Here is a 16391-nt window from a genome sequence, read left to right on the forward strand (position 1 = left end):
TTCTTGGTTCCCTTTTTATGTTGCCGCGTAGCAAGGAATTTTGATGTCGGCTCCTGTGGCCGACCGGTTCGCTCCAGTATCGACAAACGCGCACGTCAACCGTTGCACCACGCTCTCTCTGGGCCCTACTCTACCTTGCACACTTCCGCCCAACCGGTGCAGGTGAAATCCAGCACCAGCAAGGTGACCGACATTGGCCGACATCGTCCCGAGTGAGCCACTTCGCCAGAACTTTCAACGTCCGAAACCGAAAGGGGCTTATGTCGTGCCGACCGACATTGGACATTGATTAACGATGACAGGCGATGATGGTGCAGTTTCTGTGCTGTTTTTTCGTATTGCCCGTTCCCGATTTGGTCCCGATTTGATTGGGACGCGAGAGACGTGAGCGGCAAAAAAACACCATAATGCTTTGATGCTTTGCCTAGCGGTGATAATTGTCCTCCCCTCCCCTCGCTCCCTCTCTCTATCTCATTCGCTTTCTCTCTCGAAGGCACTTTTCCTCTGTCTGTGCCTGTCTCTCTCTCTCTCTCTCCTAGACTGTACTCTACTCTTTATCCCACCGGTCAGTTGACGACTTTATCCAATTTCTGGGGTTCTCTCTAATACCTCACTCTCTCCCTCGCTCGCTGTCTCTCTTTCTCTCTTGTGGGCACTACCCACACAGGATCACAACGATCATATATCGCAAACGTCGCTCCCATTCACACCCGAGTGCTGCAGTGGTAAAGAAATGCTGGGAATTATGAATTTAAACTTTATCTCGAAGCGTTACCTCGAGATGTCAGCGGTTACGCAGATATTTGTAAACAACGCCGGCGACGGTTGTCGGCGCCGTTCTGGCTATTCTTGGCTTTTCTGGTTAAAGCAGCTAAAATGTTTGATGTTTATTACGAACTTCCCCGGAACGTTGTGAGCGTAGTAGTGGTACAACACCCCCGCAAAGCTTTCGGGCAGGCCAGTTTCTCTGACCCCTGACCGGTGGAGGTGTGGAACCGGTGGGAGTGTGGTACCGGAGGGGTGGGCGGAGGGACAAGAACAACATCATCGCGCGTCTGGCGCGCGACACTGTTGACAGGAATGGCAGGTCACAGGCATCATCAATCTTGCCTCGGTCGCCAGGGATGATGTCGCCGCCAGGCCGGCGGCCAGGTATCGAAAGCTTGGCCACCACCACCACCACCACCATGTTCCTTTGAGTGCTTTGCACCTTACCACCCTCCCGCTCCCACTGTGTCACTGTCTTGCTTTACTTCTCTTTCAAGTGCCCGCATGATACGCTGGGTTGTTCAATAAGGGTTGCGATTCACTAACAGAGGGCGCTGCTAGAATAGCCTAAATTTATTTTGCTACGATAATAAGATAATAAGTTCGGGTTTTTTATGGACATTTGTGACCTAATGTCAACAACAAAATGTATGCCTACTTTAATGAAACTATTGTCCATCGTTCGATCCAATCAGAGACCTATTTTTCAATACTTTAATAAGAAGTGAACCGATGTGCTGGTAACAGTTCCCATCCGACATTTTCGAGATAGGTTTTGATCGGTTTGGCGATGTGGCGTTGTCATTTGGAAAAATCAGCTCATCATGTGTTTTATCCTATTCTGGTCGTTTTATGGCCAAAGCTTCTTGCTTTAAATGCATTAATTGTTGTTGATGGGATCAATAGTTTCATTAGATTTTAGAAGCTCAAAGTACACCACACCTTTCATATCCCACCCCATATGTACAGCATAATCTTTGCGCAGTGAATATTTCGCTTTGGTTGCGATGGACCTGGTTCACTAGGCTGTATCCAGGTCTTTTTGCATCTAGGACTCTCGTAATAACTTCCCTTTTCGTCACCAGTGACGATTCGGTACAAGATCCCCTATCTTTTCTGCCGTTCAAGCAGAACTTCGCAAATGGTTTTCCTTCTTTCAATGTTTTTTTTTTCAATTCATGTGCAACCCACAAGACATGTTTCTAATCATTCCCACGGCACTAAGGCGATTTCATTTTCATTTCTGCAAGTTTTTTCTGCATCTAACATGCATTTCGATCGAGCAATACTGCCAATTCTTCATCATCAGCCATTTTTTACTGTTCAGGTCGCTCTTGGTCTTGCAAGCCAAAATCACCACTTTTAAACCGCGCAAACCACATCCAACACGTTCTGTCAGTAAGAGCAAGTTCATCATTAACATCCATTAAAGTATGATGACTTTCGGTAGCAGTTTTCTTCATATTAAAGCAATCCCCTTAAACAAAAACACTTAATAACGAACAAAACTCGACAATTCCAAGTGCCTACAAAAGGAGTTGTTTACACTTTAACACACAAAAACCTGAACTGCGTTAGATGCATAATTGACAGTAGTTATCAAACACATTTTTCAGACAACAACAAATTTGTGGCATTTTATGAGTAATGCCATCGATTGTAAAACCGAATGAACACCTACTCAAATTGTGTTTTTCTTATTGCGAACCGCCGAATTTATTGAACAGCCTGGCAGAGTTCGATTCGGTGTGACGTTCGATGAAAGCGACGCCTTCGACAAGCCAGGTGATGGAGCGTTAGCAAAACACAATTAAGACCGACCGGGGCAGGGGGGAGTCAACAAACGCCGCACCGCGCCGCGCCACTTGTCTCGTGGCGGTGCTGGGAATGAATAATCTACACGGAGCGGCACCAGATGCTTTCGGGCTTTCGGGAGCGTACCGAGTACTCGGAACCGGGTCGCCCGCAGGTCGAGTCGAAAGGGTTCGGTGCCCGCGATGACACGGCAACTGCTGCTTGGTGCTGGTGACGATCGGCCATTGTTTTCGCACTGGGTGCCGGTGCTGCTCGGTGCCCTGTTCGTTCAGTCGGTGACAGCGACGCTGGGAGTGAACTTGATACACGATGCTCCAGACCATCTGTCAGAGCGAAAGCGCATGGCAGCACTCGAGCCGCGCTTCATCCGCCCGGAGGTGCCACCGATTGTCCCGGTTGCGTATCTGCAGTGCACGGACGGTGACCCGGATCCGTCACCCGCGGAGGACGACCTGTTGGCGCTGGCGCTGGATTCGTTCACCGGATCGGGCAGACCACGGGTGGTGCTACGGGTTGCGGCGGCAGGCAGCAGTACGGCCGCAGCTGCTCTGGGCCGAGCGTTGAGCCCGTACGGTGGCGGTGAGGACGTGTCACTGGTGCTACTGATCTCGGGACTGGCCTCGCAGCAGCGTGGCATGGTGCAGCAGGTGGGACTGGATTTCCCGCTGGCGTCGAAGCTGGTGCTACTCGGCGGCGGCGTTGGTGACCCCGACCCGGACGAGTGCCCGAACGAGACCGAGCTGCAGTCCGTGCGCGACCTACTCAGCGGCTTGTGGCGTACGGGGCAGGTGATACGCCTAGCCGTCGCCTGGCCCGGGTGTCCTTCGGTGGGTGAGACACCTCCGGTAGCGCTGTTCGACCCATTCGCACCTTCCCGCACGGGGTCCCAGTGGGGTGCCTTCCGATTGCTGCAGGAGCGTGAAGCGGTGGACCAACACCTGAACCTGAACCGGATGCCCGTCGATATCCTTGGGTTCGACGCGGCGATGGCCTACCGGCGGAGTGATATCGAGATGATGCCGCGGACTTTCCGGTCGCCACAGTCCACGCTCCCCTATCAGGACACCCTGTTCGGGGCCGATGTGGACGCGTTGCGTGAACTGGCTCACCGGATGAACTTCACCACGCGCGTCCGCTACGATGCCGGCAACTTCGGGTTCCGCACGGCGAACGGCACCTTCACCGGGGTGCTCGGTGGTCTGCTGGCGCACCGGACCTGGCTGTCCATGAACGTGTACTTCCTGAAGGACTACGAGACGCGCGACCTCCTGTTCACCGCCGCCGTCTACCAGGACAGCCTGTGCGTGTTTGTGCAGGCGGCCGGCATGGTGAGTAGCGTGGGGATTAACAGAAGAAGCGGTCTTTTCATTCCTCTCTTTCTCTCTCTCTCTCTCCCTCACTCTTTCTCCCCACAACCACGAGCTAGCTGCCCAACTGGCTGCTAATATTCCGCTGCTTTTCTCCCACGCTCTGGATCGGTGTCTGTGGCACGGTGGTAATCGTGACCGTGGTGTACATCGCCCTCAGCAGACACGTCCCCTCCCCGTGCAAGGCGCCACCCTCAGCAAGCCGCACGGTCCTGGTAGGTCAGATCGTGAGCGCAATGCTGAACGCACCCGTCACCCGGCTGGAGTCTACGACGGGCCTCCAAAAGATGTACATCGCCTGCGGGCTCATCTGGGGCCTCACGCTGACCGGTGCGTTTCAGGTGGGATCGCAGCGCCACTCTTCCCCCCCCAACAGGACACTAAACGCTTGGGTTCTCTTTGGCAGGGTTCGCTGGTCCAGGTCTACACGACGCCCCGCTCGATGCGCAACCTGGACACGCTGGCCGAGCTGGACGCGAGCGGCCTTTCGATCACGGTCACCGCGCCAGCCCTCATCGTGGACGTGTTCGGCACGGAGCGCCCGGGACGGAACACGCTCGGCAACCTGAAGGCGCGCCTCGTGATCCAGCTCGACCCGCAGCCCGTCGGCGGGGCGGTCGTGGAGGGACGCACGGCCGGCCTGATCCGCAACCAGGACTTTGGCCGGCTACTGACCAAGCACCTGATCGCGGACGGCACGTCCCAGGTGCACCGGTTGCGCGAGTGTCCGCGCAGCTACACCCTCGCGTACCTGTACCCGCGCGGGTCGCCCCTGTACCGGGTGGCCAACGGGCATCTGCTGCGCTTCCTGCAGCACGGCCTGTACGCCAAGTGGCAAGCCGATGCGGCCCACGTCCTAGCCATGAACCACGCCCTCAAGGTGCGCTATCTGCGCCAGCAGGCCGCTCACCGGCTGGACCAGGGTGAGGGCCGGACGGCACTGCGGCTCGACCATCTGTTGCTCCCGTTCGTCTTACTGTTTGGCGGGCTTGCTCTCGGTAGCGTCTGCCTACTCGGGGAGCGATACCTCCGAGCTTGGACCTCGGGCTGTAGGCCCCGCGGAGGGTGGCTCCCAGGAGACAGGAGACCGCAACAACATGCGTCATGAGTCATCTCAACCTCAGCAGCTCCACTACGAAGCGGGAGCTATTTCTACCGAGAACCGATGCGTTCAAAGCGTTCGAAGCGTTTCGAAGCGTTTTTTATGTTGTGGGTTCAGGAAGACGCTACGCATTTGTTTCAGCTTTTTGTGGTTTCGGCTTTGCACGTGGTGTGATCAAATGCTACATTTTATCTGTAATACACGCGTTTAGGAATACTAAATTATCACTTTTTCGATATTTCAAGGTATTTTAACGCCCCAAGTTATGCAATCTGCACGACACCAACTCTGATTTACGTTCTAGTCATGACTTTCCAATGGGTAGCCGTCTGTAAAAATCGAAATGCTGATACAGATCACATCATTTATGCGTGAAAAACATACCAAGGGATATTCGTTAGTCCCAACAAATCGACTGCCTCATAATTCCCTTCTTTTCACGCCATTTTCCTTACCAATTCATAAACTTTCCATTTCACGTTTTCTGCATCGCTTTTGACGCTTACAAAGCTCCTCCAAGGACATCCGTGCTCTATTTGGGGCCCGGCTCAATGTCCGCCCCCACCCACCGCTAGTGCATCGGGTGTCATTGGCAGCTCGACCATATCGGCAAGTTGTCGGCGGCCTGGGGAGCTGGGTCGGTGCGAAAACGTGCGAACATCCAAATTCTTTCTCACACATTCCACATTTGGCCAAGCAGAGTGCGTCGAAGACAGAGCAGAGATAGAGAGAGAGAGAGAGGCCACTGCGTAGAGCAGCTGGCAGCAGACGGCACCACGGCAAAGATGGCTGGAGATACTTTACGGCGTTCGCACTCTCTGTTTCCGAGCTCCGGGCCGATACAGGAAGCCAATATGAGCCCTAACCAACACACCACCACTGCCAGCCGTTGGGTCCCATCCGAGAAAGGCACGGCAGGCACAAGAAAACAAGTACACAAGTCGTGCTTTAATTAAATTAGATAGCGAATGTAACACCTAGGCACTGTATCACAAGCAATAAATTCTGGTTGGCTTTACCCCTCAGGCAGCAGGAGATTAGAGGGACGTCAAATTTTAATAAACTCCTATTACTGACACCACCGGCGCTGTTATTGGCGTCCTTTTCTGTTTTCACTACTTTCTCTCTCTTTTTCTCTCTGTCTAGAGAATTGGTAAGCACCGAAACGCTTCAGGTAACAGCTCCAGCCCGCCGGTAGTGCAGGTTCCATAGCCGAGTCCTTCCATTTCAGTCCAACCAACCACCCAGTACGGTCATGTGATTGGGTGTTGCTTGTCTCAGACGTAAACAAACACTGGCAATCCGAGGTGTGCATCGCTGATCACACAATTAGCACGCTCTTTTAGCTCGAGAAGATCAGTGAGCAACTCTGATACAGATGTTGTGACAGTACAAGCTAGTCGATCCAAATCCACCTGGGTGTCCTAGGTTCGTTTGAAAGCTCGTGGAATTCTAAGCACAATTGAGGTGGGTTATTTTCGTTACTACCATCGTTCAATCCTCATACTAGGGTGTTCATTAAGTTTTGCGGGTCGATAAGTAGGACACGCGTTCTAAGGTTCGAAACTCACTTTATTATGGCCCCTCTGAACATCAATACACTTGTTCCAACGAGACTCCAATTTATAAATTCCATCCCTGAAGTGAAAAACGGGAACGCCTTCAAAATACGCTTCCACAGCTGTTATGACGTCATCATTTGATGACAAACTCTTTCCGCGCCCGATTTTTTCTTAGGTTTGAAAGCAGAAGAAAGTCGCCATAAATAAATGTAATGAATGAACCTTTCGAATAAAAGCATCAAGCATCGAAAAATATTCAGTGAAATACAGTTAAACGTTCTCTACACTTACACCGATGTATTCCGTGTGGACAGGTTCCAGTCGTGTTGTCGAACAGCTCAAACTCATGTAGAACGGTAATTGTCGGAACCATCATCGTCATCATCATTCACGCGAGGATGGAAACAAATCAAACACCTTCCCGGGCGCGGGAAGTTGGTCCTTACGGTTGCTGCTGCTCAGCCCCATCGGCCATCACTGCTTTGGCTGAACAAACACCGTGCACTCCCCCCCCTGTGTGGTCTGCGATATACGAGGTAGGCCCCGTCGCTTTCGCTCACAACGCACCCTAATTCCGCCCAACGACACTTCAGCAACCTGCTTCAAGCACGGCGTTGCACCGTGAGTGAGTGCATTTTTCCACCTGGGCGATGTGTGTCTTGCAGTCCAATGCACCCTACTTCCGTTCAACAATAGCCACGCCGCCGCCGTCGTCGTGGATGAGTGCGTCGACCGTGGGGCACCGAAAAGTGAAGGTGCAAGTAGCAGTACGTCCGCATATTTGCTCTTACTTTCTACCGGTAATGAGCCGCCCGACGAAACAACAACGAAAACGGTTCACGTACATTTCTCCTGCCCCATCAACACCGGCCCGACTAGTCTGCGCAGTTCCGGAGGTACACCGTTACCGCTTTAGTCTGGAACAGATTCGATTCCACCGAGTTCGAGTCCTGAAGCAAAGCAGTTCAACAGCTCACTGCACCTTCGATCCCTCACTACACTGAATTAGTCCACGTGCACTCGAACGTGGTAAGAACGGAAAACCTGAGAGATGAACGGAACGGAACGGAACGGATATTTTGATCGCCACGCCGTTAAGAGATCGATTGTGAACCTATTGCGCGTAACCAGCCAACACCAGTTCTGGATTTTCTACACAAACCCTGGATGTCCTCGTGCACTGGCACTCAATCGCAACACTCGTCATCGCGCCCCATAAGGTGTGCGATGTTTCTAATTTAGGATTTCGCGTCGTCGACGAGCGTCGAGTCGGCGGTGCATGGCGCACAGACCTTCGTTCGTCGGATAGAGGTTTAAAGTTTCCAAATTGGAAAAACCAATCACCAAGTACGGGGCGAGTTCCACGAAGTAGACTAAGTGGTGGCCTTGGATATCGATTCCGGATTCTGGAACTCTCCGGAACTACCGAGAGCCACTCTGTCCATGAAGCAGCCAGCTAGATCCGTTGGCCAAAGGACCCAGCGATTTGTATGAAATGTCTATCGTCTTTCTAGTTCTACCCCAGGGCACTTTGATCGATGGGCGCCAAGTCTAACGGTGAGGGTCATTCAGTTCGACGACTGACGCCTTTTTGCCGATGGGAACCGATCACCACGTGACGATCCCGGACGGACGAACCACGGCCGAACGTGGAGATAGTGGAGCACAAGCAAACAAACAACTCCGGTTTACTCTCAGGGACAGGAGCTCCACACTTAGAAGCACTTGTCGGCGAAGAAGCACATGTTTGTTCGGCGTAAAAACAGCAAGCGGCTCACGAGCAATAACACGGCGATGGTGCGATCAGCGACGACAAGGCATTTGAGCCAAGGTCGTCCAAGAGAGATGAAACGCACGCACACACAATACAGAGCCGGATATAGACACGCTACTTGACACGTGCGCTCAACGGCGCTCACGCAACGAAGAGGGTTCACGCTGTCCCGCATTGAGAAAAGAGAAAGCACAGCTCAAGTCGATCTAGTCGGTCGGTTACTCATCAGTTCGCGAACGGATTCGGTGGTGCTCGGCCGACGGTGGCTAATGGACTGATTGAGCGCTAAGCGCGGTGGTGTAATGCGTGCCGGTCGATGCCGGTGCCGATGATAGCGTCCACCACGCCACGCAACCTGCAGAAAGTGGTGGTGTTCGTTCCATAGTTTGATACCTTCACAGAGGGAAGCCTCTAGACTCTAGATAACTTCCGAAACATGCAAAGAACTAGAATTAAAACTAGAGAATTGAAGAATTAAGGGCCAGCATATACTGGACTCATCCTTCCCAATCATCCCGTTCTTGTTTTGTGACACAATAGGCTAGCCTCTTAGAACGCAGCTGGCTGGCAAACACTAATTTGACGAGAACGCATCAACCGAGACCATTTCAGAGGTTGGGACTCTGCTTTCTCTGCTCACTGTTCAGATCCCAGGGAGAAGTATTAGATAAAGTATATATCAAGAAAAAAGGGAAATAAGAGCAAGGGAAAGAGAGAGAGAGAGAGCGAGAGAAAGAATGGAAGAGCGAGAAAGAAAGCATTTTTAAGCGATTGTTCCATGTTGTTTATCTCGCTCGGGGTCCGACCTCGACACTCGTAGAAGTTAGGCACATACCGAGTAGTAGTTTGGCCCGTAGTCCCGACCCCCAAGGGAAGTTTCTTTCCGAACCGCACTCATTCGAAGGACGCTGGCCCTGGGCAAACTTTAAACAATAACTAGCGTTTGTGTGTATTGCTCTCGGTGGTTCGGTTCTCGAAAAAGGTCCCGAAAATAAAAAAGGAAAAATGAAGAAACCCCCGAACGTGAGAGTGACAACATACGCGACACACACTGGGGATGTTGTTGTCCGGAAACGATTCTAGTTCACGGCGGTTTCACCTCACCCAAGACTCCCTCACACCTCACAACCCCGTTACACTGCCGCACCACACACGTTACCTTGGGGGCAGCAGATGTATTTTAGTAGTTGAAGCGAGCCGGGTACACACCTTACTCACGTAGCCATTCCAACAGTTCAAGCGCCATAATATATTCGGGGCATGGAGAGCACCCGGCCGGCAGCAATCGGATTTTTGTGGCCAACGGGAGACAACCTTAAAGAGCACCAAAGGCTCAGATGGCATGGCGTAGGTGGGCGCCACTGTCGGAACTCTGGTTCCGCCTTGCGTTCTTCACCACCCGAGATTGATTGTGATTGCTGACAAACGAAGGTTTTTCTCGGTAACTTTCTGCTATTGGATTCGGTTGCTTCATTCCGGTACCGAAATTTCCGAGTGGAGCTTCCAAGACCCAAAGGGGGGGGGGGGCACGCACCAGTTACTGTCTGTGTATAGTTTCAGGCGTTTTTTACATGCCAAACATGGGCTGTGTAGCGTTGCCACTGTGGGGCTGTGTAGAGGTGGTTATGAAGCGCTTCCAAAGTTTGTGGTTTAAAAATATCACCACATACCACATAAAGAAACATATCGAAGACGTTTTATGTTTTATAGGTGCCTGGGAGTTTTTTTTTTTGGAGAAGAAGCTTTGGAAGCGCGGCATGCAAAGCAAAAGAAAACATTTCTTATAAAGTCCATAGCACTTTCTAAAACAATTTTTTTGTTCGTCTGCCTCACACGAATTCCCCATAGTGCGCGCTGAGGCACGCGTGGGATCGGAAAACCGAAAGCGCCTAAATGTAGACTTCGGTCGCTACTCGGACCGACGGGCGTTTTGCTTCGTTCTATCAAAAAATATATTTGTCCACGAGCCGAAAAGGTTATGTGTTTTCGGCGCGCAATAGAAAAAGGGTTTGGCAAACCCATCGGTGTGATCTTATTTTTTTTTTCATTAGTCATTCCTATGAAACGATACCTACATCTAAAAGCGCACGCAGCGCGGCCCAGTAAAAACGTCAAGCCGCTCGGACCTATCGATCACTCTCTTTCTCTGACACTTTCACACTCTCTGCTGCTACGGTGGCGGTATATCGATGGGCATCGACCGGATCTCGGCTGTGGCTGCCGCTCTAGTTGCACTCCCATTAATACCCGATACCGCAGCTTTTGGCAAACACATTCTCGATGGTCTCGATCTCGGTTGACGGAGAATTGACGAAAATTTATGATCACATCACTCGTCGGCAGGAAGGAAGCGTACCACGGACCGGATTCATCGATTGTATTCCATTTGGGGAGATTTCTAACTTCTTGTCCGGCTCGAGTCGGTTCCCAGGGCTGGGACAATCCACGTTTGCCAAGGGCTCAAGGCTCGTTTTACCATTTGGATTGCCGAAGCGTGTCAAGCGACAATGCAACCCAAGTAGATGTGCCAGAAGACAGGCCTGGCTGAGAGTTTGTGACGAATCGCACGCGAATCGGTCGCTGGGCTCAGGTCCGGAAAAGAACAACGAACATCTGACCCGTCCGGGTAAGCGATCGAGTAATGGACGAAATACCATACCTGCACTTTATACCTAAAGTCTTGTTAAGCAAGAGTTAAGTTAGTTGTGGAATGTAACACAATCCAGTCTGTTGTTCTAAGATTGGGAAACAATCTAGTTGCTTGGACTCCAAGTTTCTACCCATTCGGCAAATACTCACAGACAGACGACATACACAAATACGTATTGTCACATGTCAGACGCTACTAATGGGGTGTGGATATCGCCATTGGTTACTAATTTATATGTATTTATTAGGTGTTTGAATTAATTAGTTCGGTTTTACAATGGATGGCATTACTTATACTAAATGTCACACTTTTTTTGAATGAAATATGAGTTTGACAGCTACCGTCGTTACGCAACCAACGCAGTATAGGTTGTTTGGTCAAAGTGTAAACAACACCTTTGTTAAGGATCTGAAAATGTCGAGTTTTGTTCCTGATTGTGTTTTTGTTTTTGCAGGGAGTACTTCTTCATTACTTCAATGTGGAGAAAACGGCTACCGAAAGTCATCATATTTTAATGGATGTTTATGGTGCACATGCTCTTGGTGAGAGAATGTGTCAGAAGTAGTTTGCGCGGTGCACGATATTGGCTTGCAAGACCAAGAGCGACCTGAACAGCCAAGAAAGTTTGATGATGAATAATTGGCAGAACTCATTGCGATGAAGAAGAATGGGATAAAAAACATGATTAGCTGATTTTTCATCATGACAACGCTCAACAACAAACCGGTCAAACCCTAAGCCGGTCAAAACCTATCACGAAAATGTCGGATGGGAACTGTTAACCCCTTCGCTGTACCAGATGTTGCTCTTTATCGGACTACTACATGTTCCGTTGCATGAGTAACGACAGCGGTTCACTTCTTATGACAGGGTTGAAAAATTGGTCTGTGATTACATCGCTTCTAAAGAGGAAGTAGTAGCTAATGACGGAGAATACTTTGCATTGAAGTAGTCATACGTTTTGTTGTTGTAGCTAGTTCACAAATGTCGAATAAAAACCGAACTAATTAATTCAAACACCTAATATTACAACAACAGAGTCAACGGGCAACGTAGTCCCCGTCAAACGTCATGAAAGTGTTACCTCTCGTTATTGTTTTCCGGAACTCCGGATTGGGGCAAAAATTCGGAAGGACATCGATAGACCAGCTTACCACCGTGGTGTCTTTTGGAGCTCGCTGACTCACGTCACTGTTGATGGTGTGGTGCATTCAGAGGTTTTCGCCAAGGGCCAAGCCACAAACTATTTCCGTGCGCTATTTCGGGTGCGTTTATCATATCCAATTAATAAACAGCAAAATGGGTGACAAAACCCTCCCACAACGCCGTTCCACAAGCGTTTCCAAGCGTGCGAAAGAGCCAGTGGACGAAAAAGTCAACATTCCTATCTCGTGGGGTCTCGTGGGGGCTTATAAATTAAATGAGTTTATTGTGCATTATCGGCTGGTACTGCAGCCGTGCCGTGTCGTGCCGTGCGACGCAGCATCCAGCATACGGCACGTACGTGGAACGGAAGCATCTCGTCATCGCCCATGCGGGTGACACTGGGATACTCAATAAGTTTTGCGCTTCAATGACAGAGGGCGCTGCTACTAGTAGCCCTAATTAATTTTGTTATGTTGTTGAACGCTTCCGATGAACGTTTGTGAAGTTTCATCGACATCGAAAAATCTATGAATTAAAGTTTAAATTACTGGAGCATTCACCTCTTCTTCAGGGAAAACATTCTTAAACTGGGGATGCTCGTTGGAACGCGGTGTGCTGATGTTCAGGGAGACCATACTGAAAAGTAAAGTGTATTCCAAGCCATGAAACTGTGTTTTTCTTATCCGAATCGCCGAACTTATTGAACTGCCTGGGCGTAGAGGGCGAAAAGGGCCGGCGAAGGTGGGGTTTCTGCGCCCTGGCCAAGACGGTCATTAGAGCACAAAAATACACTCTCTCTCTCGCTCTCGCTCTCTGTACACTCTCGCACGCGCAATTTTGCACAACTAATAATAGAGGGTCGTGGCTGAGAGGTGTGCACTGCGTGGACAGTAGCAGCAGCAGTTACAACCAAAATAGCAACGCCATCTTCTCAAAAAATAAAACGTAGTGGCGCCCATCGATACGCAACAATACACCTGGTTCGTTGTTTAGTTAAGTCGTGGCGCCAGCGTCCGAAACCGGGCAGCCCCTTGACGTACCATTTGCTGCCCTTTCTATCACTTTCTCGCTCTCTCCATCTTGCTTCTCTCTGTTGCTTTCCAAGTACCCTCGCCTCGAACAGGATACTGACTGCTCTATTATTCACGGCTTTTGGGCTTCGGACGAGCGCAGGTGGCGCTATCAGTAAAATAATAAAAAAATTTAAAAGCAGGTTCCTCCAGGACACACCTCTTACGCGACAGTCGGTAGTTGCCTCTGACTTGCCGATTCGATCACCGAATCTTCCAGTTCCAGTCCAGCATCTCTATGTTATAATTCTAGCGTACACCGACACTCATCCACAGTCGTACAAGAATAAACTGCTTGTGAATTGACTAACTACTACTTACTAGCAAGCCACTCAGGGTTTTGTTGATCCTGAACATGCTAATTAAGTTTCCTGACGCTGATTAAATTTGCTACAAATCTTGACACGGCTCAATCAAATCAAATGTAGCCACAACTTCATGTACGGAGCCGTTCAAACAATGAAAAGTGATTTTGATCGTTTCTAATATAAGGCTGGGGTAAAAGTAATCCATTATTTTCTCGATAGATAGCTTTAGTGATCGATATCTCGTGAAGTATTGATCGTATAGATTCAGGTTTATGCTCATTTCAAGGCTGACACTTCACACCTAAAAACTGTTTTTATTGTTTTTTGTTTGTTCCATTCGTTTGTTGAGTTACAGGGTGTTAACAATGGAGGTCAACGAAGAGAAAATGCGGTACATTTTGTACAGTTTGCACCGTTTGAAGCTAGTGATTGATCAGAAACGGCCAGAACCGACCAAAAGAAAAGGTGCTGTGTTCTATCCAGGACCACGAAATGTTACACACGTCTTTAGTGACTCGCCAGAGGGATCGGGAGCTTGGTTGGGAAGTTTCAATGCATCTACCGTATAGTCCGCACCTTGCACCAAGCGATTGATACCTTTTTCTCGCATTACAAAATTTCCTGAATGATGTAAAATTGAGATCAAGAAAGGATTGTGAAAAACGAATGCTACAAGTTTTTGGCCAATAACAACCGAAACTTCTACGAAAGAGGCTTCCTTTAAAAAGGCATCAAATTTTCTAACAAAACGATGCAGATTTGACTCGAATCGGACCATCGGAAGCATCTTAAATTAAGTTTTGAATTTCACTAAAAAATATAGGATTACTTTTTAGCCAGCCTTAGGTTTAACAAAAAAATGTTTGTTGCTAAATAAAGAGGTGATTTTCCGCCACATCGCGCACATCGAGACATCATCCCGGAGTGCCCATTGTCGGCGATGGTTCCGGTTATGCTTTTTTGCTGGAAAATAGTTCCTCCTGGCGGTAACCTCCGGCGACTCGACGATCAGCATCGTTTACTATTTATATAACGCTTATTTATATACCAACCCTTGCCACGTTTATTTATAACACATAACAGTGTGCTTTCGTGATCGTCGAACATGCATTTGAATTATGAAAAAAAAACCGCGTCTCTAACGGTGTCTAACGGCGTAAGCACCCGAACACATCTGTAACCCATCCAGCCATCCATTTTGTAGCCCCCGTTGCTGTGGCTCCGGGGCGTCCGGGCGCCTTGCTGTTTCCGGTGTTCAAACAGCCTTTTGCCTACTACATATTACTTCATAACTGTTTCCCGTACTTCGAACCTTCGAATTCGATCAACGCCCGCCAGACAACAGAAGCATATACTCAAACAGAAACACACACACACACACAGGTTGATTACAGAACGCATCATCATGCGTGGACCACGATGATGTGGCCACCGACAGAGTGATATCGTCCTTCCGGCGGCGGACGAACCGAACCGGCATCGCGTGATGGAAAACAAGTGAAGTAGGAAGGAAACTCACCCACAGCAGCAGCGGCAGGCAAGAGTAGAAGCGGTTCCAGCAATGGTTCCAGCGAGGGCACCGATGGCAGCACCCGTTCGTGACAGGACCCACGGCAAAGCACGGCAAGGATGACGACGGGCAGCAGCAGCAGCAGCACCGCACGTCAGAAGTAGCCGTTCGCGAAGGCCACGCAAGCTAGGCTTCTGCCACCTACACTGGCATGGGATGAAGGGTAGGGGGGAATTGGGAGGGGGGGATTAGTAGGTGGTGAAGGAAGAATAAGTTGGCAGACAAACAACGGGAAGAAACGAAAGCGTCAGTAACCTGTCCGTCCGGATGTCAACGGTGGGATCGTTCTTATCTAACGAGTGGGGATGTTGACTGATGTGGATGTCCAGTGGATGTTGAAGGAATAGTTTATGGCTCTGAGAGCTATACCTTAACGATAAGCGGGCGTATTAGTTTGATATCTGGCGATGGTGTCAGAAAGTTTCCGACACCCTAGTAAGGCCGATTAGAAAAACAATTAATAGCATTCCGTTGTCCGACTGACCGGGCGACAGTGACAGTGACTGGTGCATCCCCGGCGACAGTTTTACGAGCGCACCCTTCGCTCCTGCTCCCAAACAGTTCGGCTTACGTAGGCGACGGATTCAAAATACCCATTAATTGTTTGGATGTTAAACTATCGATTGCCTTGACGTTTTCGAAATGGGATCGCTATATGCGTGCATAAAATTGGGAAATCAGTATCCCGTCGGTCCATTTTTCTGCACAAATGAAGAAGGAGCCGTCGATGATGTCGACGATACGCGCGAAATGTTGGTCGATTGGTTGTTCGGCGAAATTGAAGCAAGAAACAGGTAACAGGTTTAGTCCGACAGTTAAAGTTGCGGGGTGCGGGATGTTGATTGATGAAATTGAACTTCGAATCACCGAACAACACGCACACGGCGGTAACGTTTCTACGTTCAGAATCACAACCCACAACCCCGAAAATACCAAACCAAAAACTGTGGCTGGTAAGGCATCGATCGGGGCGTTCGTTTGCGTCTATTTAGGGTCTTCTCCTCCTATTCGAGACACACACACACACACACAGAGAAAGGTTCCTAAGTGGTTCCACTTAGGAACCGTCTCTAAGTAAACATGATGAAAACCCCAAACCCTCCCGGCCAGCAACCCTGTTGGTCGTCGTCCCTTTTTTAGTCCCCCCGGTCAAAGGACTCGCACTCCTCGCATTACTCTCCGGTGCCTCTTCCGTGCGCCTCTCTGTGCTACCAAGCCCCAAGCAGCCTCCACACTCCGCCAGGGGCTCCAGGAAAACA

The sequence above is a fragment of the Anopheles cruzii genome, chromosome X, assembly GCF_943734635.1.
Source record: "Anopheles cruzii chromosome X, idAnoCruzAS_RS32_06, whole genome shotgun sequence".
Classification (NCBI taxonomy): domain Eukaryota; kingdom Metazoa; phylum Arthropoda; class Insecta; order Diptera; family Culicidae; genus Anopheles; species Anopheles cruzii.